This window comes from Bombina bombina, chromosome 3 (genome assembly GCF_027579735.1).
Source record: "Bombina bombina isolate aBomBom1 chromosome 3, aBomBom1.pri, whole genome shotgun sequence".
Classification (NCBI taxonomy): domain Eukaryota; kingdom Metazoa; phylum Chordata; class Amphibia; order Anura; family Bombinatoridae; genus Bombina; species Bombina bombina.
Genome location: NC_069501.1, coordinates 1,228,413,010 through 1,228,440,581, shown reverse-complemented (window position 1 = coordinate 1,228,440,581; position 27,572 = coordinate 1,228,413,010). Strand labels below are relative to the sequence as shown.

Here is a 27,572-nt window from a genome sequence, read left to right as displayed (position 1 = left end):
TAAAATTCTACATGATATTGATGAAGATATTGCATTACGAAATATTTTAAGTGACTCTGCATGTGTGATTTCAATATCTAGTTCTACTCCCCATGTGATCAAGGATTGTGGGATATATCCATGTGTTTGTAGAATATTGTGGATGAGTGAGAGAGTATATGACACTGTCCCATCTTGTGTGCTAAACTTCTCGAAATTCGTCTGGGGCCTTAATAGGTTGTTTGTTATTGTGTCTGGATATATATGAGTGACATTGATAATATCGGTACCATTGCTGGCAAAAATGTAAAGCCTCTATCAGATAGTTCTTGTGAATGTGATTGATTTGGTTGCCAAATGGAATACAGGTGGCCCTCGGTTTACGCTGGTTCAATTTGCGCCATTTCAGAATAACAACCTTTTTTTTTTCAGTCATGTCACTGCTATTGAAAAGCATTGAGAAAGCAGTGCATTGATTAAAATAGCCAGTAGGTGGAGCTATCTGCTTGTGTTGCAGCAATGCTATGCAAGCTTAGCACACAAGCAGGTTGGAATTTATTCAGTGTAGCTAGACATGAGCTATCGAGCAGTTATCAAAGGAACAAGATCTTCCTGTCTATAAATCAGTCCAGATTGGAATGCATAGAAGGAACTGTTTGCAGAAAAATGCAAGTAAAGTCTTTGTTGTGTGATTTTTTTTAATTAGGTTTATAATGCTGTTTAGTATTTAAAATCTTCATTTCAAAGCTTTAAAAATAAAATATTAAGTGTTACTTATGACAATTTTGAGAGGGGGCCTGGAACCTAACTCCCTCACTTCCCATTGACTACATTAAACTGGGTTTCAATTTACAACGGTTTCAATTTACAACCATTCCTTATGGAACCTAACCCTGACGTAATCTGAGGGCTACCTGTATTTGTATAGTTCTATGTGTGTCGTGTACGTTTTTTTTTTTTTTATGTATTCATGGCCTGGGAGAATTTCTTGATTATCAATAATGGGGGTGAGTGGTGAATATTTAGAAGAGGTATGAGGAAATTCAATTATGGCTTTTCCCCATGTAACAGAAGTTTCTTTTATTATCTCATTTTCAGTGTTGTAAATTGAGCTTTTAGTTTTGGTAGTCCTGCACTGCGCCTCCCATATGTTCCAACTTTGTTATGTGATGCTCAATTTCTACCCAGATTTTTTAAGTCCATGTTATGAAACCAGTCTACAATTCTCTATAAAAATATAGCTGTTCTATATTTTTGTAAATTTGGAACTCCCATGCCTCCTAAATGTATAGTTAGTGTAATTATTTTCTTATTTATTCTAGCATTTTTTTTGTTCCATATGAAGTTGAATAATTGTCGTTGGAAGCTTGGTATATATGTAGGTGTGAGTGGAATGGGTGTAATGCCTGTAAGCATATATAACATTTTGTGGTAGAACATTCATTTTTATGCTATGTATTCTGCCTAACCAAGAGATTTGCTTGGATCGCCATCTCAATAAATCTGCAACAATATTGTTATATAGGGGTATGTAGTTATAGTTAAATAATTCAGTAATCGAGTTTGCTAAATAAATACCTAAATGCTTTAATTTAGTTTTTTTTGTAATCTAAAGGGGCACGTGTCCATAATAAGTTGGAAGATTTCAGGAGGCAATGTTGCATTAGAAATTTCTGATTTTATGTAACTAATACTATAGTATGAGACTAACCGAAAGTCATTTAAGTATTGACATGATTTTAGAGATAGCTGTGTCTGGGTTTGTAACGAAGAGTAGGACGTCATCTGCATATAGTAAAATGTTCTGTTCCAATAGTCAGACCTTTAATTGAGCAGTCGGTTCTAATTTTAGTTGCAAGGGATTCGATAACATGCGAATGAGGGGGGAGAGGGGACATCCCTGTTGAGTTCCATTCGTTATGGGGAATGAATTCGATAAAGTTCCATTTATCCTAATTCTAGCTGTTTGGGGATTATATATTGCGAAAAAAATTTCAATAAACCAGTGGTTAAATCCCAATCTCTGCAACAAACTTTTTTTAAGAATAACTAGCAAACTGGATCGAATGCTTTTTCAGCATCTGTAGAAATAACCACAAGTAGGGTATGGGTGGAATGTGCATGATTTAGCAAATGTACTGCTCTAACGGTATTGTCCCTGGCTTCTCTAGATTTGATAAACCCCACTTGTTCTTTATGAATTAATTGTGGCATTAAAGTAGTTAATCAATTGGCCTATAGTTTAGCATAAATCTTGATATCTTTATTTAAGAGCGATATTGGTCTATAATTTTCCACTTGTGTGGAGTGTTTACCTGGTTTAGGTAACAATGTAATGTGGGCTTCTAAGGAATTAGTGAAGAATGGTTGTGTGTCTGATAATGAATTAAATAATACACAGAGCCGTGGTGCAAGAATATCTTCATTTTTTATAGTATAAATTGGTGTATCCATCTGGCCCTGGTGCCTTGTCTATGGGGAGATCTTTAATGATTGACTATATTTCCAAGGTTGTGAATGGTTCGGATATCTCACTAATTTTTTCTTTTTTTTTTTTTTTTTTTTTTTAATATAAAATGGGCATAATGATGGTTTCTAGATATTTATTTATTTTTCCTAATCTATCAGATGGTGAGAGTGTAGCATCTTGAGTTGTACCTGAAGATAGATTATATAGCGATTTGTAATATGTTCGAAAAGCTTCGGCAATATCCTGTGTGTTATGGTATGATTGCACTATGCTATCTTTAATTTTAAGTATATACAACCTACTTTATTTACTTTACGTCTGAGTTTTCTCGCTAATATTTTATGCCATTTATCTCCTTGATAATAATTCTGGTTTAGTTTTAATGTGTCTCTCTTATGCTCTTTATTTAGTAGATTTAGTATTTGTTTATTTAATTCTAGCAATTGAAGCAGAATGTCACTAGATGGGTCTGTTTTTGCTTGGTTTCTGTTTCAACAATTTTATCCAGTGTTAGTTGTAAGGTTTGACGTTTTTGTTTAAGAATAAAAGCTTTGAAGTTCGCCTTTAATTACTACTTTATGTGCCTCCCATAATATTCTGTTGTCTGTGACGGATTCCTCATTTAAGGAAAAGTATTCTATAATATCTTTTTGTTTTTTTTGGAAGTGTAGCGGATCTTCCAGTATGGTGTTGTCTAATCTCCATATATATTTTGTTAATGGCATATTCGGTCATCTGATTATACAGCTAACTGCTAAATTATCTGTCCATGTACAAGGAGTTATTTCTGAATTATTAGCTAGTGATAGGCTATGTACATCTAACATGATATGGTCTATTCTGGAATATATTTAGTGTGGAGACGAATAGAATGTATAGACTGTCATCTTTATTAAGTATTCTCCATGCGTCATGTAATAGAGAATCTTTAAGGCCTACTTTAACTTTTTGGATAATGTTATAAGGGACAGATGAAGTTCCATTGGAATTGTCTTTGGTAGGATCTAATGTAAGATTAAAGTCTCCTGTTACAATAACTATGCCTTTTTGGTGTTCTAGTAGGGTGTTGAAATAATTAAAAAATAAATAAATAAAATAAATATATCTTGTTTTTCATTTGGTGCATAGACGCATGCTATTGTGGTTGAGATATTGTATAGTAGGCCTGTAATAATCAAGAACCTCCCTTTATGTTTAATAATATTTTGTGAGACAAAAGGGATGTTATTCTAAATGAGGATTCCCACCCCATTTGTCTTTTTAGCGTTTTAAGCATAAAAACTTATATTGGAATGTTTTAGATTCTCTACCCTTGAGGAAATGAGTTTCTTGTATGCAGACTATATCACTCAGTTTATTTTTAAATTATTTTAGGGAAATATTTCTTTTAATCGGGTTGTTTAGTACTTTGGCATTTATTGTTAAATTTTTGAGAGTATTTTCATTCTTCTTGGTCATGTCTATAGGTGGGGCTGAAAATCTATAGTTAATGTATAATTATAGTGTGGGATGTATGCTGGTATGTGTATCTCGTGAGCGTAACGGGATCGGGAAAGTTACATTTCCATCGGGTTTGTACAAGTGGAATAATGTGTGGTGAATATCTTAATACAAATACATTGGATGAACTGTGGTAATACTGTAAAAAAAAAAACTAACATAAACTAAAATAAATAACAATAAGAAGGCACTTGTGCATTCTTAAGAAGTACAAAGGGAGTCATTTTCACATGTATACAATAAAAACATTAAGTTTTCAAAGTGGAACCTGTAAAATGGAGTAAACTGTAAGATAACTGCGCTAAACAATGTTTTCTGATCTTACTCAACATATTAATTTATCTTATTTATCAATATATGCTATTGAAAAATATACCTCGTCACATGTCAACAATTCTAATATTCGAAAATAAGCTATAGATTATGTCTTGAAAGCTTTGTTTTTTAATTGTGTGTACACTAAAGAAAAAGATACCTCACTGGGTAATTCAAATCCTAACAATCCTGCAACTTGGATAAAGCTATAAATTATGACTTTAGAAATTTGCAACTTCAATAACTATTATAACTCTAAGGATACTTATATATCTGGAGACAGGTCCTGCTGTGCTTGCTGAGTTGTGTTTTGTCCCTATTTTTTATCATGTTTTGAGGAAACTTGTGTCCATTTGGGTCTTTGGGGAAATCTCCTGGATAATTTTGTTCTGTGTGAGTTTGAATTTGAGGATTTTGTCGTTTCATTTGAGTCCATTGTTTAACTTGAGTGTGACAACTGTTTAATGAAAGTCTCTAGAACCTGTGGTCCTCTGTATACGTAGGTTGTGCCATCTTTAGTGATGTTGAGGCTGAAAGGGTATCCCCATCTGTATTTTAGGTTTCTTTCTTGAAGTTGCACTGTGAGGTATTTAACCTCTTTCCTTCTTAGAATTATAGCTGGGCTTAGATCCAGATATATCTGCAATTTATGATCGAGGTAGTTGATAGATTGTGTTTGTCTGGCTCGTTGCCATATTAGTTCTTTGTCTTTGTAATTGAGAAAATGGAGAATAACATCTCGAGATGGTGCGTTTGTTGTTGGTGGCGGTCTCAAGACCCTGTGTATTCTCTCTCTAATTTATAGGCATGGGTGGTTTGTTTTCTAAGAGTTGGTTAAATAATTCCTGTGTGTAATCTTCCAAATCTTTAGCTGTTATTGCTTCAGAAATGCCTCTAATGCGCAAATTGTTTCTTTGTCCCCTCTTTTCCAAATCCTCTACTTAAAATTGGAGTTATTCTATTTGGATATCATGTGTGGAAGTGGTATTTGACATTGTGTCAATCATTTTTATTTGTTGTTTCTTGCATGTCTTCTACTTCCAAAACCCTATTGCCAATTTCAGATATTTTTTTTTCTTTTCATGGAAGCAAGCTCAGATTTCTTCTGTTAAGTGTGATCAGTCCACGGGTCATCATTACTTGTGGGATATTATCTGCTCCCCTACAGGAAGTGCAAGAGGATTCACCCAGCAGAGCTGCTATATAGCTCCTCCCCTCTACGTCACCTCCAGTCATTCTCTTGCACCCAGCAACTAGATAGGTCGTGTGAGAGGACTATGGTGATTATACTTAGTTTTATATCTTCAATCAAAAGTTTGTTATTTTAAAATAACACCGGAGTGTGTTATTACCTCTCTGGCAGAGTTTGAGGAAGAATCTACCAGAGTTTTGCTATGATTTTAGCCGGAGTAGTTAAGATCATATTGCTGTTTCTCGGCCATCTGAGGAGTGAGGTAAAACTTCAGATCAGGGGACAGCGGGCAGATGAATCTGCATAGAGGTATGTAGCAGTTTTTATTTTCTGACAATGGAATTGATGAGAAAATCCTGCCATACCGATATAATGTCATGTATGTATACTTTACACTTCAGTATTCTGGGGAATGGTATTTCACTAGAATTACACTGTAAGAAAGACATAAAGTTGTTTAATAACTAGAGATTATGTTTAATGTTTTTGCTGGAATGTAAAATCATTTTCATTTACTGAGGTACTGAGTGAATAAATGTTTGGGCACTATTTTTCCACTTGGCAGTTGCTTAAATCTGTTTTTTCTGTCAGTTTCTGTTCTCCCTCACTGCTGTGTGTGTGGGGGAGGGGCGCTTTTACTATGCATCAAATATTTTCTCTCAGCAGAGCTGTGAGAATTATAGTTTGACTGACATAAAAACGTTTATTCTGTAATTTGTTTCCTGCTTTCAGAAATTGTTATCTTTGCTAATGGGATTAAACCTTTGCTAAAGTTGTGTTGTTTAATTGCTGAGGGGAACAATCCTTTGCTAAAACTGTATATTCTGACAAAGATTGATGCTATAACTTAATTATTTTAACTGTTATAATTTTTTTCTGTGCTTCTTAAAGGCACAGTTCGTTTTCATATTATTTGTAAATTACTTTGAAAAGTATTTTCAAGTTGCTGTTTATTTGCTAGTGTGTTAAACATGTCTGATTCAGAGGAATATCTCTGTGCTATATGTGTTAATGCCAAACTGGAGCCCAATAGAAATTTATGTACTAAATGTATTGATGCTATTTTAAAAAACAGTCAATCTGTACAAATTGAACATATTTCACCAAACAACGAGGGGAGAGTTATGCCGACTAACTCGCCTCACGTGTCAGTACCTGCATCTCCCGCTCAGGAGGTGCGTGATATTGTAGCGCCGAGTACATCTGGGCGGCCATTACAAATCACATTACAAGATATGGCTACTGTTATGACTGAAGTTTTGGCTAAACTACCAGAACTAAGAGGTAAACGTGATCACTCTGGGGTGAGAACAGAGTGCGCTGATAATGCAAGGGCCATGTCTGATACTGCGTCACAGTTTGCAGAACGTGAAGACGGAGAGCTTCATTCTGTGGGTGACGGTTCTGATCCAAATAAACTGGACTCAGACATTTCAAATTTTAAATTTAAGCTTGAGAACCTCCGTGTGTTACTAGGGGAGGTATTAGCGGCTCTGAATGATTGTAACACTGTTGCAATCCCAGAGAAAATGTGTAGGTTGGATAAATATTTTGCGGTACCGACGAGTACTGACGTTTTTCCTATACCTAAGAGACTTACTGACATTGTTACTAAGGAGTGGGATAGACCCGGTGTGCCTTTCTCACCCCCTCCTATATTCAGAAAGATGTTTCCAATAGACGCCGCCACACGGGACTTATGGCAAATGGTCCCTAAGGTGGAGGGAGCAGTTTCTACTTTAGCTAAGCGTACCACTATCCCAGTGGAGGATAGCTGTGCTTTTTCAGATCCAATGGATAAAAAATTAGAGGGTTACCTTAAGAAAATGTTTGTTCAACAAGGGTTTATATTGCAACCTCTTGCATGTATTGCGCCTGTCACGGCTGCAGCAGCATTTTGGTTTGAGTCTCTGGAAGAGACACTTCAATCATCCACACTAGATGACATCACACACAAACTTAAATTCCTTAAGTTAGCTAATTCATTTATTTCAGATGCCGTAGTACATTTAACTAAACTTGCGGCTAAAAATTCAGGATTCGCCATTCAGGCACGCAGAGCTCTGTGGCTGAAATCCTGGTCAGCTGATGTTACGTCTAAATCTAAATTGCTTAATATTCCTTTCAAAGGGCAGACCTTATTCGGGCCCGGCTTGAAAGAGATTATTGCTGACATTACAGGAGGTAAAGGTCATGCCCTGCCTCAGGACAAGGCCAAAGCCAAGGCTAGACAGTCCAATTTTCGTTCCTTTCGTAATTTCAAAGCAGGAGCAGCATCAACTTCCTCTGCACCAAAACAGGAAGGAGCTGTTGCTCGCTACAGACAAGGCTGGAAACCTAACCAGTCCTGGAACAGGGGCAAACAGGCCAGAAAACCTGCTGCTGCCCCTAAGACAGCATGAATTGAGGGCCCCCGATCCGGGACCGGATCTAGTGGGGGGTAGACTTTCCCTCTTCGCCCAGACTTGGGCAAGAGATGTTCAGGATCCCTGGGCGTTAGAGATCATATCTCAGGGATACCTTCTGGACTTCAAATCCTCTCCCCCAAGAGGGAGATTTCATCTGTCAAGGTTGTCAACAAACCTAACAAAGAAGGAAGCGTTTCTACGCCGCGTACAAGATCTTTTATTAATGGGAGTGATCCATCCAGTTCCGCGGTTGGAACTAGGACAAGGGTTTTACTCAAATCTGTTTGTAGTTCCCAAAAAAGAGGGAACCTTCAGGCCAATCTTGGATTTAAAGATCCTAAACAAATTCCTAAGAGTTCCATCGTTCAAGATGGAAACTATTCGAACATTTTTGCCCATGATCCAAGAGGGTCAGTACATGACCACAGTGGATTTAAAGGATGCTTACCTTCACATACCGATTCACAAAAGCCATTACCGGTATCTAAGGTTTGCCTTTTTGACAGGCATTACCAGTTTGTAGCTCTTCCATTCGGACTGGCTACGGCTCCAAGAATCTTCACAAAGGTTCTGGGCACTCTTCTGGCGGTACTAAGACCGCGAGGAATTTCAGTAGCTCCGTACTTAGACGACATACTGATACAAGCTTCAAGCCTTCAAACTGCCAAATCTCATACAGAGATAGTACTGGCATTTCTAAGGTCGCATGGATGGAAAGTGAACGAAAAGAGAAGTTCTCTCTTTCCACTCACAAGAGTTCCCTTCCTGGGGACTCTGATAGATTCTGTACAAATGAAGATTTACCTAACAGAGGACAGGTTAACAAAACTTCAAAGTGCATGCCGTGTCCTTCATTCTATTCAACACCCATCAGTAGCTCAATGCATGGAGGTAATCGGACTAATGGTAGCAGCAATGGACATAGTTCCTTTTGCACGCCTATATCTCAGACCACTGCAACTGTGCATGCTAAGTCAGTGGAATGGGGATTACTCAGATTTGTCCCCCACTCTAAATCTGAATCAAGAGACCAGAAATTCTCTTCTATGGTGGCTTTATCGGCCACATCTGGCCAGGGGAATGCCATTCAGCAGGCCAGACTGGTCAATTGTAACAACAGACGCCAGCCTACTAGGTTGGGGCGCTGTCTGGAATTCTCTGAAGGCTCAGGGACTATGGAATCAGGAGGAGAGTCTTCTTCCAATAAACATTCTGGAATTGAGAGCAGTCCTCAATGCTCTTCTGGCTTGACCCCAGTTAACAACTCGGGGGTTCATCAGGTTCCGGTCGGACAACATCACGACTGTAGCTTATATCAACCATCAGGGAGGGACAAGAAGCTCCCTAGCAATGATGGAAGTATCGAAGATAATTCGCTGGGCAGAGTCTCACTCTTGCCACCTGTCTGCAATCCACATCCCGGGAGTGGAGAACTGGGAGGCGGATTTCTTAAGTCGTCAGACTTTTCATCCGGGGGAGTGGGAACTTCATCCAGAGGTCTTTGCCCAAATACTTCGACGTTGGGGCAAACCAGAGATAGATCTCATGGCGTCTCGACAGAACGCCAAGCTTCCGCGCTACGGGTCCAGATCCAGGGATCCGGGAGCGGTCCTGATAGATGCCTTGACAGCACCATGGACCTTCAGGATGGCTTATGTGTTTCCACCTTTCCCGATGCTTCCTCGATTGATTGCCAGAATCAAACAGGAGAAAGCATCAGTGATTCTAATAGCGCCTGCATGGCCTCGCAGGACTTGGTATACAGATCTGGTGGACATGTCATTCTGTCCACCTTGGTCGTTACCTCTGAAACAGGACCTTCTGATTCAGGGTCCTTTCAAACATCAAAATCTAACTTCTCTGAAGCTGACTGCTTGGAAATTGAACGCTTGATCTTATCAAAGCGTGGTTTTTCTGAGTCAGTTATTGATACCTTAATACAGGCTAGGAAGCCTGTTACCAGAAAGATTTACCATAAAATATGGCGTAAATACCTATATTGGTGCGAATCCAAAGGTTACTCTTGGAGTAAGGTTAGGATTCCTAGGATATTGTCTTTTCTACAAGAAGGTTTAGAAAAAGGGTTATCCGCTAGTTCCTTAAAGGGACAGATCTCAGCTCTGTCCATTCTGTTACACAAGCGTCTGTCAGAAGTTCCAGACGTTCAGGCTTTTTGTCAGGCTTTGGCCAGGATTAAACCTGTGTTTAAAGCTGTGGCTCCACCATGGAGTTTAAACCTTGTTCTTAACGTCTTTACAGGGTGTTCCGTTTGAACCCCTTCATTCCATTGTTATAAAGTTGTTATCTTGGAAAGTTCTATTTTTAATGGCTATTTCCTCGGCTCGAAGAGTCTCTGAGTTATCAGCCTTACATTGTGATTCTCCTTATTTGATTTTTCACTCGGATAAGGTAGTTCTGCGTACTAAACCTGGGTTCTTACCTAAGGTAGTCACTAACAGCAATATCAATCAGGAGATTGTTGTTCCATCCTTGTGCCCAAATCCTTCTTCGAGGAAGGAACGTCTTTTGCACAATCTGGATGTAGTTCGTGCCCTTAAATTTTATTTACAGGCAACTAAAGATTTTCGACAAACGTCTTCCCTGTTTGTCGTTTACTCTGGTCAGAGGAGAGGTCAAAAAGCTTCTGCTACCTCTCTCTCTTTTTGGCTTCGTAGCATAATTCGTTTAGCTTATGAGACTGCTGGACAGCAGCCTCCTGAAAGAATTACAGCTCATTCCACTAGAGCTGTGGCTTCCACTTGGGCCTTTAAGAATGAGGCCTCTGTTGAACAGATTTGCAAGGCTGCAACTTGGTCTTCGCTTCATACTTTTTCCAAATTTTACAGATTTGACACTTTTGCTTCCTCGGAGGCTATTTTTGGGAGAAAGGCTCTTCAGGCAGTGGTTCCTTCTGTATAAAGAGCCTGCCTATCCCTCCCGTCATCCGTGTACTTTTGCTTTGGTATTGGTATCCCACAAGTAATGATGACCCGTGGACTGATCACACTTAACAGAAGAAAACATAATTTATGCTTACCTGATAAATTCCTTTCTTCTGTAGTGTGATCAGTCCACGGCCCGCCCTGTTTTTTAAGGCAGGTAAATATTTTTTAAATTATACTCCAGTCACCACTACACCCTTGGCTTCTCCTTTCTCGTTGGTCCTTGGTCGAATGACTGGAGGTGACGTAGAGGGGAGGAGCTATATAGCAGCTCTGCTGGGTGAATCCTCTTGCACTTCCTGTAGGGGAGCAGATAATATCCCACAAGTAATGATGACCCGTGGACTGATCACACTACAGAAGAAAGGAATTTATCAGGTAAGCATAAATTATGTTTTTATGAGATCCTTAAGAGACTGGAAATCTGCTTTAGATGATAAGTTAGCTATGTCGTTTTTAAGCTGCGTTACGTAGTCAGGTGTAATTTAAAGCTTGTGATGTGTCTTGTGAAGAGCACAAAGTGGCTTTATCAGTATTTTCTTCCTTAAGCTGTGTTATGGCGGCCTCTTGTGGTTGGAAAAAGGTGCTTACTGAGGTTGTAAGAGTTGAAGTATTTAAGTTTTATTCTGTTTATCTGCTTTAATTCTTTTTGAAGCCATCTTGTAGGTCTGCTAGTTTTTGCTGAATTTTAAGAAAAATAGAGAAGATATGTTGCAAGATACAAGCCAGCACACACATTTTCAGGTTTAATATATTCAGAGTATTCAAACCAACAATGTCCACATAGTGAGATATGGGGATTGCCAGTATGTGTGTTATATCAAAAGAAAGTGTGACCAAGTAGCAAGCCAAAACTTTATATGATCCTTATCCGTAATAAAATATGAGGATTACTCTGAGTGCTAGAGGCTATTTGTTTCCATTTTTCAAGCAAGAGACCTAAAGGGACACTGAAACCAAAATTTTTATTTCGTGATTCAGATAGTTTGCAATTTTAAGCAACTTTCTAATTTACTCCTGTTATCATTTTTTCTTCATTCTCTTGCTATCTTTATTTGAAAAAGACATCTAAGCTTTTTTATGGTTCAGAACTGTGGACAGCACTTTTTTTATTGGTGGATGAATTTATCCACCAATCAGCAAGAACAACCCAGGTTGTTAACCAAAAATGGTCCGGCATCTGAACTTACATTCTTGCATTTCAAATAAAGATACAAAGAGAATGAATAAAAGAGAATGAATAAAATGTTATAAAAGGAGTAAATTAGAAAGTTGCTTAAAATTGCATGCTGTATCTGAATCATGAATGAACAAATTTGGGTTCAGTGTCCCTTTAAAAAAAGCCAGTAAAGAGTGCATTATTAGGCGCTCTACCTGCTTTATGTATCGTTGTAATACTTTTGTTACCAGCTCTGGCTGTTTAATACTTGTAGTTAATAACATAAGCGTTTGCATATATATATGGCAGGAGTCCGTAGCAGTTCCACGTGAGGATTTTATTAATTCGGTTATTTGTACAGTTCCGTTTTAGAAATAGTGCATATAAGGATGCGGTTGGTACATCTATAATGTTGGTAATAAAGTTTGAAGTACTAAAGGAGGAGATGTCTGTTCGTGTCTCCATTATAGTTTTTCTCCATTTAGGCATGTCAGTATCTTCTGATATCTCACCCGCGTGGTAGCCAAGATGGCCGCCGCACTTGTGAGGCTTGTTTGTGATCCGGATGATATTACTGCTTCACAACGGTCTTTAAACAGCCAATAGTGAAGATAAATGTTTCACATGTTATTGTATGCCGATGATTATGTAAGGGAATAGTTTCTCGGCTCCAGTAGCTATTTAGAATCGTCTCTGCTCGGAGCTTGTCTAGTGTGCGACCATGTCCCAGCACGGTCAAGCTCCGCCCCCGGTAACTCTGTTTTTCTTTTATTCTCAGATCCCTGTCAGCGGCCGGATGAGGCTAACAAACCTTGAGCTGCTGTGACTGCTCCACAGCAGATACCCTGGAGGGTAAATCCTTTTATTATATGTTTCACAGAAGGACTCAGACATTCAGGGACCAAGTGGGACCTGCAAAAATACCTGTGGAAGGAGTTTCATATGTTTATAAATATATATATATATATATATATATATATATATATATATATATATATATATATATATATATATAATGAAGCACTCCAGAGGTCTTTCATATGAATCACCTTTAATTAGTGAACGTTTTCGGGCAATAAACTGCCCGTCCTCAAACTTACAAGGTTCTGAAGTGCTTCATGTTTTGCGCTATGTTAATGTTTTGACTAGCACCCGAGGCTACTGTTTCCCAAGTTCTGGAGTGCACTTTGCTTTAATATATTAATATAAATATATATATATATATATATATATATATATATATATATATATATATATATATATATATATATATATATAATATATTTATTAACGTATGAAATATACGTCATGTTATTCCTTTAAATCACAATTGTGTTTCCCTGTTCGGTCAGTTTTACCGGATCGTTATGGTGCTTAGTGTTTTGGACACTTTATTTATTGGGGACATGGTTCAATCCCTAGGTTTACTATTCAGTGAGCGATAGGACCGTTGGTGGCTTAGTTTACTTTTCACACCTGTTTTTATTAAAGCCACAACTGTACAGGCTGGCTATGGGTACTAAAGGATTTGTATCCTTTCAGCGGGGGCACTTCAATCTGCTGACAAGAAGAGGGAAGGCTACCGCAGGCTGGCTATGGGCTTCTGAAAGTGGAATTTGAGGGTACCCCTTCCTCAGGTAAGAAATGGAAGTTGTCACTGTCGGTCGCATTTACAGCTCCCTTGGCCGCATTCACAGCTGTCTTGGCCGCATAGCACATAGTCGTCGTTCACGGTATGTCAAATTGTTGTTTTTTTTTTTGTATCAGGCTGCATTGCCGCACAACACGGTCGTATCTAGAACCGCCACTAAGCGGAGACAACATTTTAAAACCAATTTTTGGAGGCTGGCTATGTAAAGTGAGCTGCAGCTTCTCTTATCTCAGGCCCCTGAGTTTGACTGTATAAGGGGGTTTCGCAGCATACCGCTGCTTATATGTATGAATGATTTCTTTTATTCATATCTTTGGCCTTAGGACACTAATGTGTCTGTTACTGGTGATAATATATATATATATATACACAATGTTACAGAGGTGGACACAACAAAGTGAGTCTCACCACTGCAAACTGAGTTGCGCACACTCAGAACAAATTTTCACAAATATATTGCAGATAGTAATATGATAATTTGCAGCAGTATAATCGTTAATTAATAATTGGAACTGCTAAGAAGGACTAAGACATGTGACAAAATGAATATGATGAAATGAATATATGAAAAAATGATTCAGAATACTTCACAAATTATAAGCAATAAAATATGAATGCAAAGAAAGTCTTATCCTTCTGTTGGTAGTACTTGAACGGGATTAGAGAGCGATGTTCAGTGCTGCTCGTCAAAAAACAACTCAAGGTTCAAATTGAGTAATGAGGTATAGCTGCGAGAATCTATAAAAACAAGCGCACAGAAACACCTCTCATGGTGCAGATCAATTTAATAAAAGCAAACACATATAAAAACAAATGACTTTAGGGTACTCCCTACTCACAAGCAAAACCCCAATCTAATGAGGTAAGTTTTGGCAGATGGATGTCAGTGTCCCCACTTGTTTCTGTAGTGTGTGTGTGTGTGTGTGTGTATGTGTATATATATATATATATATATATATATATATATATATATATGTATATATATATATATATGTATATGTATATATGTTATCTTAGGACACTACTCTGTTTATTCCCCCCCTAGTTTCCTAGGAATATATACAATGTTTCTGCCCTTTTGTTCTTGGCAGTCCCTTAATAGGATAGCAAACATAAATGTAACAAATTTGATGTTTCTTTGAGAGATGTCGTTTGTCAATGTGTCTGATTCTTCCCTGTACCTTTTTTTTCTTTTACTGCTTCTTTTGCAGTAAGAAGATTTACAGCCATCAAGTCCATTCCTAAAACTCTGTATGGGAACCGTAATATTCAGTATTGACTGATTCTATTTTCATGGCGGTAGATTAGGTCTCTTATGTATCTATGTAGATATTTTTCTCTTGTTAAGTATGTTCAGTCCACGGGTCATCCATTACTTATGGGATATATTCTCCTTCCCAACAGGAAGTTGCAAGAGGATCACCCAAGCAGAGCTGCTATATAGCTCCTCCCCTCACATGCCATATCCAGTCATTCTCTTGCAAGTCTCAACAAAGAAGGAGGTCGCGAGAGGAGATAGGAGTTTTTTTACCTAATTATTCTTCAATCAAAAGTTTGTTATTTTAAAATGGCACCGGAGTGTGCTGTTTTTTTCTCTCAGGCAGTATTTAGAAGAAGAATCTGCCTGCGTTTTTCTATGATCGTAGCAGACGTAACTAAGATCCACTGGCTGTTCTCGCACATTCTGAGGAGTGGGGTAACTTCAGAAAAGGGAATAGCATGCGGGGTCCCCCGCAAATGAGGTATGTGCAGTAATATTTTCTAGGAATGGAATTGACTAAGAAAACACTGCTGTTACCCATATGATGTAAGTACAGCCTTTAATGCAGTAGTAGCGACTGGTATCAGGCTGATAAATGTATGCGCAGTTGAGTTATTTTCTAGGGACTAGAATTTGACTGAGAAAATACTGTTAATACTGAAATAAATGTATGAGCCTTAACTGCAGTAGAAGCGACTGGTAGCAGGCTTAGTGATAACTTTGCATAACACTGGAAAGTTGTTTTTAAAACGTTTACTGGCATGTTATTCGTTTTGTGAGGTACTTTGGTGATAAATCTTTTTGGGCATGATTTTTTTCCATATGGCTAACGTGTATTTCTGCATAGAAACCGTTGTAACAGGTCTCCCACTGTTGTAATATGAGTGGGAGGGGCCTTTTTTAGTGCCTTGTTGCGCAGTTAAAATTCTTGCACAGTCTTCCTCCTTGATCCAGGACGTCTACAGAGAGCTCAGGGGTCTTCAAAATTCATTTTTGAGGGAGGTAATCAGTCACAGCAGACCTGTGACAGTGTGTTTGACTGTGATAAAAGCGTTAAATCTTAAATTGATTATCCGTTTTTGGGTATTGAGGGGTTAATCATCCGTTTGCTAGTGGGTGCAATCCTCTGCTAAATTCATACAATTACTGTTAAAATTGTTGGCTGTAACTGAATTAGTTCATTGTTATTTCAACTGTGACAGTTTTTTGTGTTTTTAAAAGCGCTGCAGCGTTTTTTCAATTGCTTGTAAATTTATTGACAGATTTTTTCCAAGCTTGCTAGCTTTCATTGCTAGTCTGTTTAAACATGTCTGATACAGATGAATCTACTTGTTCATTATGTTTAAAAGCCAATGTGGAGCCCAAAAGAAATATGTGTACCAATTGTATTGATGTTACTTTAAATAAAAGTCAGTCTTTACCGGTAAAGAAATTATCACCAGACAACGAGGGGGAAGTTATGCCGCCTAACTCTCCTCACGTGTCAGTACCTTCGCCTCCCGCTCAGGAGGTGCGTGAGATTGTGGCGCCAAGTACATCAAGGCCCTTACAAATCACTTTGCATGATATGGCTAATGTTATGAAAGAAGTATTATCTAATTTGCCTGAGTTAAGAGGCAAGCGCGATAGCTCTGGGTTTAGGACAGAGCGCGCCGATGACGCGAGAGCCATGTCCGATACTGCGTCACAATTTGCAGAACATGAGGACGGAGAGCTTCATTCTGTGGGTGACGGATCTGATCCGGGGAGACCGGATTCAGAAATTTTAAATTTAAGCTTGAGAACCTCAGTGTATTACTAGGGGAGGTGTTAGCGGCTCTGAACGATTGCGACACGGTTGCAATCCCAGAGAAATTGTGTAGGCTGGATAAATACTATGCGGTACCGGTATGTACTGACGTTTTTCCTATACCTAAAAGGCTTACAGAGATTATTAGAAAGGAGTGGGATAGACCCGGTGTGCCCTTTTCCCCTGCTCCGATATTTAGAAAAATGTTCCCAATAGACGCCACCACACGAGACTTATGGCAGACGGTCCCTAAGGTGGAGGGAGCAGTTTCTACTTTAGCCAAGCATACCACTATCCCGGTGGAGGATAGTTGTGCTTTCTCAGATCCAATGGATAAAAAATTAGAAGGTTACCTTAAGAAAATGTTTGTTCAACAAGGTTTTATATTACAGCCCCTTGCAAGCATTGCGCCCGTCACTGCTGCAGCGGCATTCTGGTTTGAGTCTCTGGAAGAGGCTATTCGCACAGCACCATTGGATGAGATTATGAACAAGCTTAAAGCCCTTAAGCTAGCTAATGCATTTATTTCGGATGCCGTTGTGCATTTAACCAAACTAACGGCTAAGAACTCCGGATTCGCCATCCAGGCACGCAGAGCGCTATGGCTTAAATCCTGGTCAGCAGATGTAACTTCTAAATCTAAATTGCTTAATATTCCTTACAAAGGGCAAACCTTATTCGGGCCCGGCTTGAAAGAAATTATTGCTGACATTACTGGAGGTAAGGGTCACACCCTTCCTCAGGACAGGGCCAAATCAAAGGCCAAACAGTCTAATTTTCATGCCTTTCGTAATTTCAAGGCAGGAGCATTATCAACTTCCTCCGCTCCAAAACAGGAAGGGACTGCTACTCGTTACAGACAGGGTTGGAAAGGCAACCAGTCCTGGAACAAGGGCAAGCAGGCCAGAAAACCTACTTCTGCCCCTAAGACAGCATGGAGAAAGGGCCCCCTATCCGGAAACGGATCTAGTGGGGGGCAGACTTTCTCTCTTCGCCCAGGCCTGGGCAAGAGATGTCCAGGATCCCTGGGCGTTGGAGATCATATCTCAGGGATACCTTCTGGACTTCAAAACTTCTCCTCCACAAGGGAGATTTCATCTGTCAAGGTTATCAACAAACCTAATAAAGAAAGAGGCATTTCTACGATGTGTACAAGACCTCTTAGTAATGGGAGTGATCCACCCGGTTCCGCGGACGGAACAAGGGCAAGGTTTTTACTCAAATCTGTTTGTGGTTCCCAAAAAAGAGGGAACCTTCAGGCCAATCTTGGACCTGAAGATCTTAAACAAATTCCTAAGGGTTCCATCGTTCAAAATGGAAACTATTCAAACCATCCTACCCATGATCCAAGAGGGTCAGTATATGACCACAGTGGACTTAAAGGATGCCTACCTTCACATACCGATTCACAAGGATCATTATCGGTACCTAAGGTTTGCCTTTCTAGACAGGCATTACCAGTTTGTAGCTCTTCCCTTCGGGTTGGCTACGGCCCGAGAATTTTTACAAAGGTTCTGGGCTCGCTTCTGGCGGTACTAAGACCGCGAGGCATAGCGGTGGCTCCGTACCTAGACGACATCCTGATACAAGCGTCAACTTTTCAAAATGCAAAGTCTCATACAGAGATAGTTCTAGCATTTCTAAGGTCGCATGGGTGGAAAGTGAACATGGAAAAGAGTTCTCTGTTCCCACTCACAAGGGATCCCTTTCTAGGGACTCTTATAGATTCTGTAGAGATGAAGATTTACCTGACGGAGTCCAGGTTATCAAAAATCCTAAATGCTTGCCGTGTCCTTCATTCCATTCCAAGCCCATCAGTAGCTCAGTGCATGGAAGTAATCGGCTTAATAGTCGCGGCAATGGACATAGTGCCATTTGCGCGCCTACATCTCAGACCGCTGCAACTATGCATGCTAAGTCAGTGGAATGGGGATTACTCAGATCTGTCCCCTTTACTAAATCTGGACAAGGAGGCCAGAGATTCTCTTCTCTGGTGGTTGTCGCGGGTTCATCTGTCCAAAGGAATGACTTTTCGCAGACCATATTGGACGATTGTAACAACAGATGCCAGCCTACTAGGCTGGGGTGCAGTCTGGAACTCCCTGAAGGCTCAGGGATCGTGGACTCAGGAGGAGAAACTCCTCCCAATAAACATTCTGGAATTAAGAGCAATATTCAATGCTCTTCTAGCTTGGCCTCAGTTAGCAACACTGAGGTTCATAAGATTTCAGTCGGACAACATCATGACTGTGGCTTACATCAATCATCAAGGGGGAACCAGGAGTTCCCTAGCGATGTTGGAAGTCTCGAAGATAATTCGCTGGGCAGAGTCGCACTCTTGTCACCTGTCAGCGATCTACATCCCAGGCGTGGAGAACTGGGAGGCGGACTTTCTAAGTCGCCAGACCTTTCATCCGGGGGAGTGGGAACTTCACCCGGAGGTGTTTGCTCAACTGATCCTTCGTTGGGGCGAACCGGAGCTGGATCTCATGGCATCTCGCCAGAACGCCAAGCTTCCTTGTTACGGATCCAGGTCCAGGGACCCGGGAGCGGTGCTGGTAGATGCACTAGCAGCACCTTGGGTTTTCAACATGGCTTATGTGTTTCCACCATTTCCGTTGCTACCTCGACTGATTGCCAGGATCAAACAGGAGAGAGCATCGGTGATTCTGATAGCGCCTGCGTGGCCACGCAGGACCTGGTATGCAGACCTAGTGGACATGTCGTCCTGTCCACCATGGTCTCTGCCTCTGAGGCAGGACCTTCTAATTCAGGGTCCTTTCAACCATCCAAGCCTAATTTCTCTGAGGCTGACTGCATGGAGATTGAACGCTTGATTCTATCAAAGCGTGGTTTTTCGGAGTCGGTTATTGATACGTTAATACAGGCTCGGAAACCTGTTACCCGAAAAATTTACCATAAGATATGGCGTAAATATTTATATTGGTGTGAATCCAAGAGTTACTCATGGAGTAAGGTTAGGATTCCTAGGATATTGGCTTTTCTACAAGAAGGTTTAGAAAAGGGTTTATCCGCTAGTTCGTTAAAGGGACAGATTTCTGCTCTGTCTATTCTTTTACACAAACGTCTGGCAGAGAATCCAGACGTCCAGGCTTTTTGTCAGGCTTTGGCTAGGATTAAGCCTGTGTTTAAAACTGTTGCTCCTCCGTGGAGCTTAAACTTGGTTCTTAAAGTTCTTCAGGGTGTTCCGTTTGAGCCCCTTCATTCCATTGATATTAAGCTTTTATCTTGGAAAGTTCTGTTTTTGATGGCTATTTCCTCGGCTCGAAGAGTCTCTGAGTTATCTGCCTTACATTGCGATTCTCCTTATCTGATTTTTCATTCAGACAAGGTAGTTCTGCGTACTAAACCTGGATTTTTACCTAAGGTTGTTTCTAACAGGAATATCAATCAAGAGATTGTTGTTCCTTCATTATGTCCTAATCCTTCTTCAAAGAAGGAACGTCTTTTGCATAATCTGGACGTAGTCCGTGCCCTGAAGTTCTACTTACAGGCAACTAAAGATTTTCGGCAAACTTCTTCTCTGTTTGTCGTTTATTCTGGTCAGAGGAGAGGTCAAAAGGCTTCGGCCACCTCTCTCTCTTTTTGGCTTCGTAGCATAATACGTTTAGCCTATGAGACTGCTGGACAGCAGCCTCCTGAAAGAATTACAGCTCATTCCACTAGAGCTGTGGCTTCCACCTGGGCCTTTAAGAATGAGGCCTCTGTTGAACAGATTTGCAAGGCTGCAACTTGGTCTTCACTTCATACCTTTTAAAAATTTTACAAATTTGACACTTTTGCTTCTTCGGAGGCTGGTTTTGGGAGAAAGGTTCTACAGGCAGTGGTTCCTTCTGTTTAATGTTCCTGCCTTGTCCCTCCCATCATCCGTGTACTTTAGCTTTGGTATTGGTATCCCATAAGTAATGGATGACCCGTGGACTGAACACACTTAACAAGAGAAAACATAATTTATGCTTACCTGATAAATTTATTTCTCTTGTAGTGTGTTCAGTCCACGGCCCGCCCTGTCTTTTTGAGGCAGTTCTAAATTTTAATTAAAACTCCAGTCACCACTGCACCCTATAGTTTTTCCTTTCTCGTCTTGTTTCGGTCGAATGACTGGATATGACATGTGAGGGGAGGAGCTATATAGCAGCTCTGCTTGGGTGATCCTCTTGCAACTTCCTGTTGGGGAGGAGAATATATCTCATAAGTAATGGATGACCCGTGGACTGAACACACTACAAGAGACATAAATGTATCAGGTAAGCATAAATTATGTTTTACCTCTCTTATGGAAGGAATTTTCTACTATCGCCAAAATTCTAATTTTTGTTTCATTTGTAACTTCAAAGGACAAAAGTCTGCCTCTTACTCTTCCAAGCCAGAGCAATCCATGTTCTCATGGAGATCCAGTCAGCCTTCGAACAAGGGGAAGCAAGTCAATCAGCCTTCCGCTGGTTATAAATCGGCATGAAGGGGCCGCCCCTGTTCCAGTCTTGGATCAAGTGGGGGGCAGGCTTTTCCTTTTTCGTCAGGTTTGGATCCTCTATGTCCCACATCCTTGTGCCGTGGAGGTAGTATCTCAGGGATACAGAATAGGATTCAAATCATGTCTCCCCACAGGGTTATCTGCCTAAAGGCCCTTTCTTCCCTGTGAGTGTTTGTCCTGTTCCCATAGAGGAACAAGATCAAGGATTCTATTCAAACTTTTTCTCCAACATAGGTGTGTCCGGTCCACGGCGTCATCCTTACTTGTGGGATATTCTCTTCCCCAACAGGAAATGGCAAAGAGCCCAGCAAAGCTGGTCACATGATCCCTCCTAGGCTCCGCCTACCCCAGTCATTCTCTTTGCCGTTGTACAGGCAACATCTCCACGGAGATGGCTTAGAGTTTTTTAGTGTTTAACTGTAGTTTTTATTATTCAATCAAGAGTTTGTTATTTTAAAATAGTGCTGGTATGTACTATTTACTCAGAAACAGAAAAGAGATGAAGATTTCTGTTTGTATGAGGAAAATGATTTTAGCACCGTAACTAAAATCCATGGCTGTTCCACACAGGACTGTTGAGAGCAATTAACTTCAGTTGGGGGAACAGTGTGCAGTCTCTTGCTGCTTGAGGTATGACACATTCTAACAAGACGATGTAATGCTGGAAGCTGTCATTTTTCCCTATGGGATCCGGTAAGCCATGTTTATTACGATGGTAAATAAGGGCTTCACAAGGGCTTATTAAGATTGTAGACTTTTCTGGGCTAAATCGATTCAGTTTTAAAACATATTTAGCTTTGAGGAATCATTTTATCTGGGTTTATTGATATTATAATATCGGCAGGCACTGTATTAGACACCTTATTTCTCTGGGGCTTTCCCAAAGCATAAGCAGAGCCTCATTTTCGCGCCGGTGTGGCGCACTTGTTTTTGAGAGGCATGGCATGCAGTCGCATGTGAGAGGAGCTCTGATACTTAGAAAAGACTTTCTGAAGGCGTCATTTGGTATCGTATTCCCCTTTGGGCTTGGTTGGGTCTCAGCAAAGCAGATACCAGGGACTGTAAAGGGGTTAAAGTGTTAAAACGGCTCCGGTTCCTTTATTTTAAGGGTTAAAGCTTCCAAATTTGGTGTGCAATACTTTTAAGGCTTTAAGACACTGTGGTGAAAATTTGGTGAATTTTGTACAATTCCTTCATGTTTTTTCGCAATTGCAGTAATAAAGTGTGTTCAGTTTAAAATTTAAAGTGACAGTAACGGTTTTATTTTAAAACGTTTTTTGTACTTTATTATCAAGTTTATGCCTGTTTAACATGTCTGAACTACCAGATAGACTGTGTTCTGAATGTGGGGAAGCCAGAATTCCTGTTCATTTAAATAAATGTGATTTATGTGATAATGACAATGATGCCCAAGATGATTCCTCAAGTGAGGGGAGTAAGCATGGTACTGCATCATTCCCTCCTTCGTCTACACGAGTCTTGCCCACTCAGGAGGCCCCTAGTACATCTAGCGCGCCAATACTGCTTACTATGCAACAATTAACGGCTGTAATGGATAATTCTGTCAAAAACATTTTAGCCAAAATGAACCCTTGTCAGCGTAAGCGTGGCTGCTCTGTTTTAGTTACTGAAGAGCATGACGACGCTGATATTAATATCTCTGAAGGGCCCCTAACCCAATCTGAGGGGGCCAGGGAGGTTTTGTCTGAGGGAGAAATTACTGATTCAGGGAACATTTCTCAACAGGCTGAACCTGATGTAATTGCATTTAAATTTAAGTTGGAACATCTCCGCATTCTGCTTAAGGAGGTATTATCCACTCTGGATGATTGTGAAAAGTTGGTCATCCCAGAGAAACTATGTAAAATGGACAAGTTCCTAGAGGTGCCGGAGCTCCCAGAAGCTTTTCCTATACCCAAGCGGGTGGCGGACATTGTTAATAAAGAATGGGAAAGGCCCGGTATTCCTTTCGTCCCTCCCCCCATATTTAAAAAATTGTTTCCTATGGTCGACCCCAGAAAGGACTTATGGCAGACAGTCCCCAAGGTCGAGGGAGCGGTTTCTACTTTAAACAAACGCACCACTATACCCATAGAGGATAGTTGTGCTTTCAAAGATCCTATGGATAAAAAATTAGAAGGTTTGCTTAAAAAGATGTTTGTTCAGCAGGGTTACCTTCTACAACCAATTTCATGCATTGTCCCTGTCACTACAGCCGCATGTTTCTGGTTTGATGAGCTGGTAAAGGCGGTCGATAGTGATTCTCCTCCTTATGAGGAGATTATGGACAGAATCAATGCTCTCAAATTGGCTAATTCTTTCACCCTAGACGCCACTTTGCAATTGGCTAGGTTAGCGGCTAAGAATTCTGGGTTTGCTATTGTGGCGCGCAGAGCGCTTTGGTTGAAATCTTGGTCGGCTGACGCGTCTTCCAAGAACAAGCTACTAAACATTCCTTTCAAGGGGAAAACGCTGTTTGGCCCTGACTTGAAAGAGATTATCTCGGATATCACTGGGGGTAAGGGCCACACCCTTCCTCAGGATCGGCCTTTCAAGGCGAAAAATAGACCCAATTTTCGTCCCTTTCGTAAAAACGGACCAGCCCAAAGTGCTACGTCCTCTAAGCAAGAGGGTAATACTTCTCAAGCCAAGCCAGCTTGGAGACCAATGCAAGGCTGGAACAAGGGAAAGCAGGCCAAGAAGCCTGCCACTGCTACCAAGACAGCATGAAATATTGGCCCCCGATCCGGGACCGGATCTGGTGGGGGGCAGACTCTCTCTCTTCGCTCAGGCTTGGGCAAGAGATGTTCTGGATCCTTGGGCGCTAGAAATAGTCTCCCAGGGTTATCTTCTGGAATTCAAGGGACTTCCCCCAAGGGGGAGGTTCCACAGGTCTCAGTTGTCTTCAGACCACATAAAAAGACAGGCGTTCTTACATTGTGTAGAAGACCTGTTAAAAATGGGAGTGATTCATCCTGTTCCACTGAGAGAACAAGGGATGGGGTTCTACTCCAATCTGTTCATAGTTCCCAAAAAAGAGGGAACGTTCAGACCAATCTTAGATCTCAAGATCTTAAACAAGTTTCTCAAGGTTCCATCTTTCAAGATGGAAACCATTCGAACTATTCTTCCTTCCATCCAGGAGGGTCAATTCATGACCACGGTGGATTTAAAGGATGCGTATCTACATATTCCTATCCACAAGGAACATCATCGGTTCCTAAGGTTTGCATTCCTGGACAAACATTACCAGTTCGTGGCGCTTCCTTTCGGATTAGCCACTGCTCCAAGGATTTTCACAAAGGTACTAGGCTCCCTTCTAGCGGTGCTAAGACCAAGGGGCATTGCAGTAGTACCTTACCTGGACGACATTCTGATTCAAGCGTCGTCCCTTCCTCAAGCAAAGGCTCACACGGACATTGTCCTGGCCTTTCTCAGATCTCACGGCTGGAAAGTGAACGTGGAAAAGAGTTCTCTATCCCCGTCAACAAGGGTTCCCTTCTTGGGAACAATTATAGACTCTTTAGAAATGAGGATCTTTCTAACAGAGGCCAGAAAAACAAAACTTCTAGACTCTTGTCGGATACTTCATTCCGTTCCTCTTCCTTCCATAGCTCAGTGCATGGAAGTGATCGGGTTGATGGTAGCGGCGATGGACATAGTTCCTTTTGCGCGCATTCATCTAAGACCATTACAACTGTGCATGCTCAGTCAGTGGAATGGGGACTATACAGACTTGTCTCCGAAGATACAAGTAAATCAGAGGACCAGAGACTCACTCCGTTGGTGGCTGTCCCTGGACAATCTGTCTCAAGGGATGACGTTCCGCAGACCAGAGTGGGTCATTGTCACGACCGACGCCAGTCTGATGGGCTGGGGCGCGGTCTGGGGATCCCTGAAAGCTCAGGGTCTTTGGTCTCGGGAAGAATCTCTTCTACCGATAAATATTCTGGAACTGAGAGCGATATTCAATGCTCTCAAGGCCTGGCCTCGGCTAGCGAGGGCCAAGTTCATACGGTTTCAATCAGACAACATGACAACTGTTGCGTACATCAACCATCAGGGGGGAACAAGGAGTTCCCTAGCGATGGAAGAAGTGACCAAAATCATTCTATGGGCGGAGTCTCACTCCTGCCACCTGTCTGCTATCCACATCCCAGGAGTGGAAAATTGGGAAGCGGATTTTCTGAGTCGTCAGACATTGCATCCGGGGGAGTGGGAACTCCATCCGGAAATCTTTGCCCAAGTCACTCACCTGTGGGGCATTCCAGACATGGATCTGATGGCCTCTCGTCAGAACTTCAAAGTTCCTTGCTACGGGGCCAGATCCAGGGATCCCAAGGCGGCTCTAGTGGATGCACTAGTAGCACCTTGGACCTTCAAACTAGCTTATGTGTTCCCGCCATTTCCTCTCATCCCCAGGCTGGTAGCCAGGATCAATCAGGAGAGGGCGTCGGTGATCTTGATAGCTCCTGCGTGGCCACGCAGGACTTGGTATGCAGATCTGGTGAATATGTCATCGGCTCCACCTTGGAAGCTACCTTTGAGACGAGACCTTCTTGTTCAGGGTCCGTTCGAACATCCGAATCTGGTTTCACTCCAGCTGACTGCTTGGAGATTGAACGCTTGATTTTATCGAAGCGAGGATTCTCAGATTCTGTTATCGATACTCTTGTTCAGGCCAGAAAGCCTGTAACTAGAAAGATTTACCACAAAATTTGGAAAAAATATATCTGTTGGTGTGAATCTAAAGGATTCCCTTGGGACAAGGTTAAGATTCCTAGGATTCTATCCTTCCTTCAAGAAGGATTGGAAAAAGGATTATCTGCTAGTTCCCTGAAGGGACAGATTTCTGCCTTGTCGGTATTACTTCACAAAAAGCTGGCAGCTGTGCCAGATGTTCAAGCCTTTGTTCAGGCTCTGGTTAGAATCAAGCCTGTTTACAAACCTTTGACTCCTCCTTGGAGTCTCAATTTAGTTCTTTCAGTTCTTCAGGGGGTTCCGTTTGAACCCTTACATTCCGTTGATATTAAGTTATTATCTTGGAAAGTTTTGTTTTTAGTTGCGATTTCTTCTGCTAGAAGAGTCTCAGAATTATCTGCTCTGCAGTGTTCTCCTCCTTATCTGGTGTTCCATGCAGATAAGGTGGTTTTACGTACTAAACCTGGTTTTCTTCCAAAAGTTGTTTCTAACAAAAACATTAACCAGGAGATTATCGTACCTTCTCTGTGTCCAAAACCAGTTTCAAAGAAGGAACGTTTGTTGCACAATTTGGATGTTGTTCGCGCTCTAAAATTCTATTTAGATGCTACAAAGGATTTTAGACAAACATCTTCCTTGTTTGTTGTTTATTCAGGTAAAAGGAGAGGTCAAAAAGCAACTTCTACCTCTCTCTCTTTTTGGATTAAAAGCATCATCAGATTGGCTTACGAGACTGCCGGACGGCAGCCTCCCGAAAGAATCACAGCTCATTCCACTAGGGCTGTGGCTTCCACATGGGCCTTCAAGAACGAGGCTTCTGTTGATCAGATATGTAGGGCAGCGACTTGGTCTTCACTGCACACTTTTACCAAATTTTACAAGTTTGATACTTTTGCTTCTTCTGAGGCTATTTTTGGGAGAAAGGTTTTGCAAGCCGTGGTGCCTTCCATTTAGGTGACCTGATTTGCTCCCTCCCTTCATCCGTGTCCTAAAGCTTTGGTATTGGTTCCCACAAGTAAGGATGACGCCGTGGACCGGACACACCTATGTTGGAGAAAACAGAATTTATGTTTACCTGATAAATTTCTTTCTCCAACGGTGTGTCCGGTCCACGGCCCGCCCTGGTTTTTTAATCAGGTCTGATAATTTATTTTCTTTAACTACAGTCACCACGGTACCATATGGTTTCTCCTATGCAAATATTCCTCCTTAACGTCGGTCGAATGACTGGGGTAGGCGGAGCCTAGGAGGGATCATGTGACCAGCTTTGCTGGGCTCTTTGCCATTTCCTGTTGGGGAAGAGAATATCCCACAAGTAAGGATGACGCCGTGGACCGGACACACCGTTGGAGAAAGAAATTTATCAGGTAAACATAAATTCTGTTTTTGTGGTTCACAAAAAACAAACCAAATAAACTTTAATAAGTTTCTCAAGGTTCCGTCCTTGTAAGATGGAAACTGTTAGTTCCATTCCATCCTTGGTTCATGGAAGGTCAGTTCTTGACTATCATAGATCTGAAGGATGCGTTTCTTCATGTTCCAATTCACAGGGAACATCACCATTTCCTACGGTTTGCCTTTCTGGATAAACATTTCCAGTTTGTTGCTCTTCTTTTTGGCCTTGCCAGGGCTCCTTGAATCCTTATAAAGGTCCTAGGGACACTTTTGGCGGTGGTCAGAGCTCAGGCAATAGCGGTTGCACCTTATCTG

General features: G+C 41.1%; 1 protein-coding gene across 1 annotated transcript in view; it reads left to right on the top strand.

Annotated features, from left to right (window-relative positions):
- Positions 1-27,572, top strand: part of UVRAG (UV radiation resistance associated) — a gene marked incomplete in the record, with an annotated part of 561,854 nt that overhangs the window by 43,744 nt on the left and 490,538 nt on the right.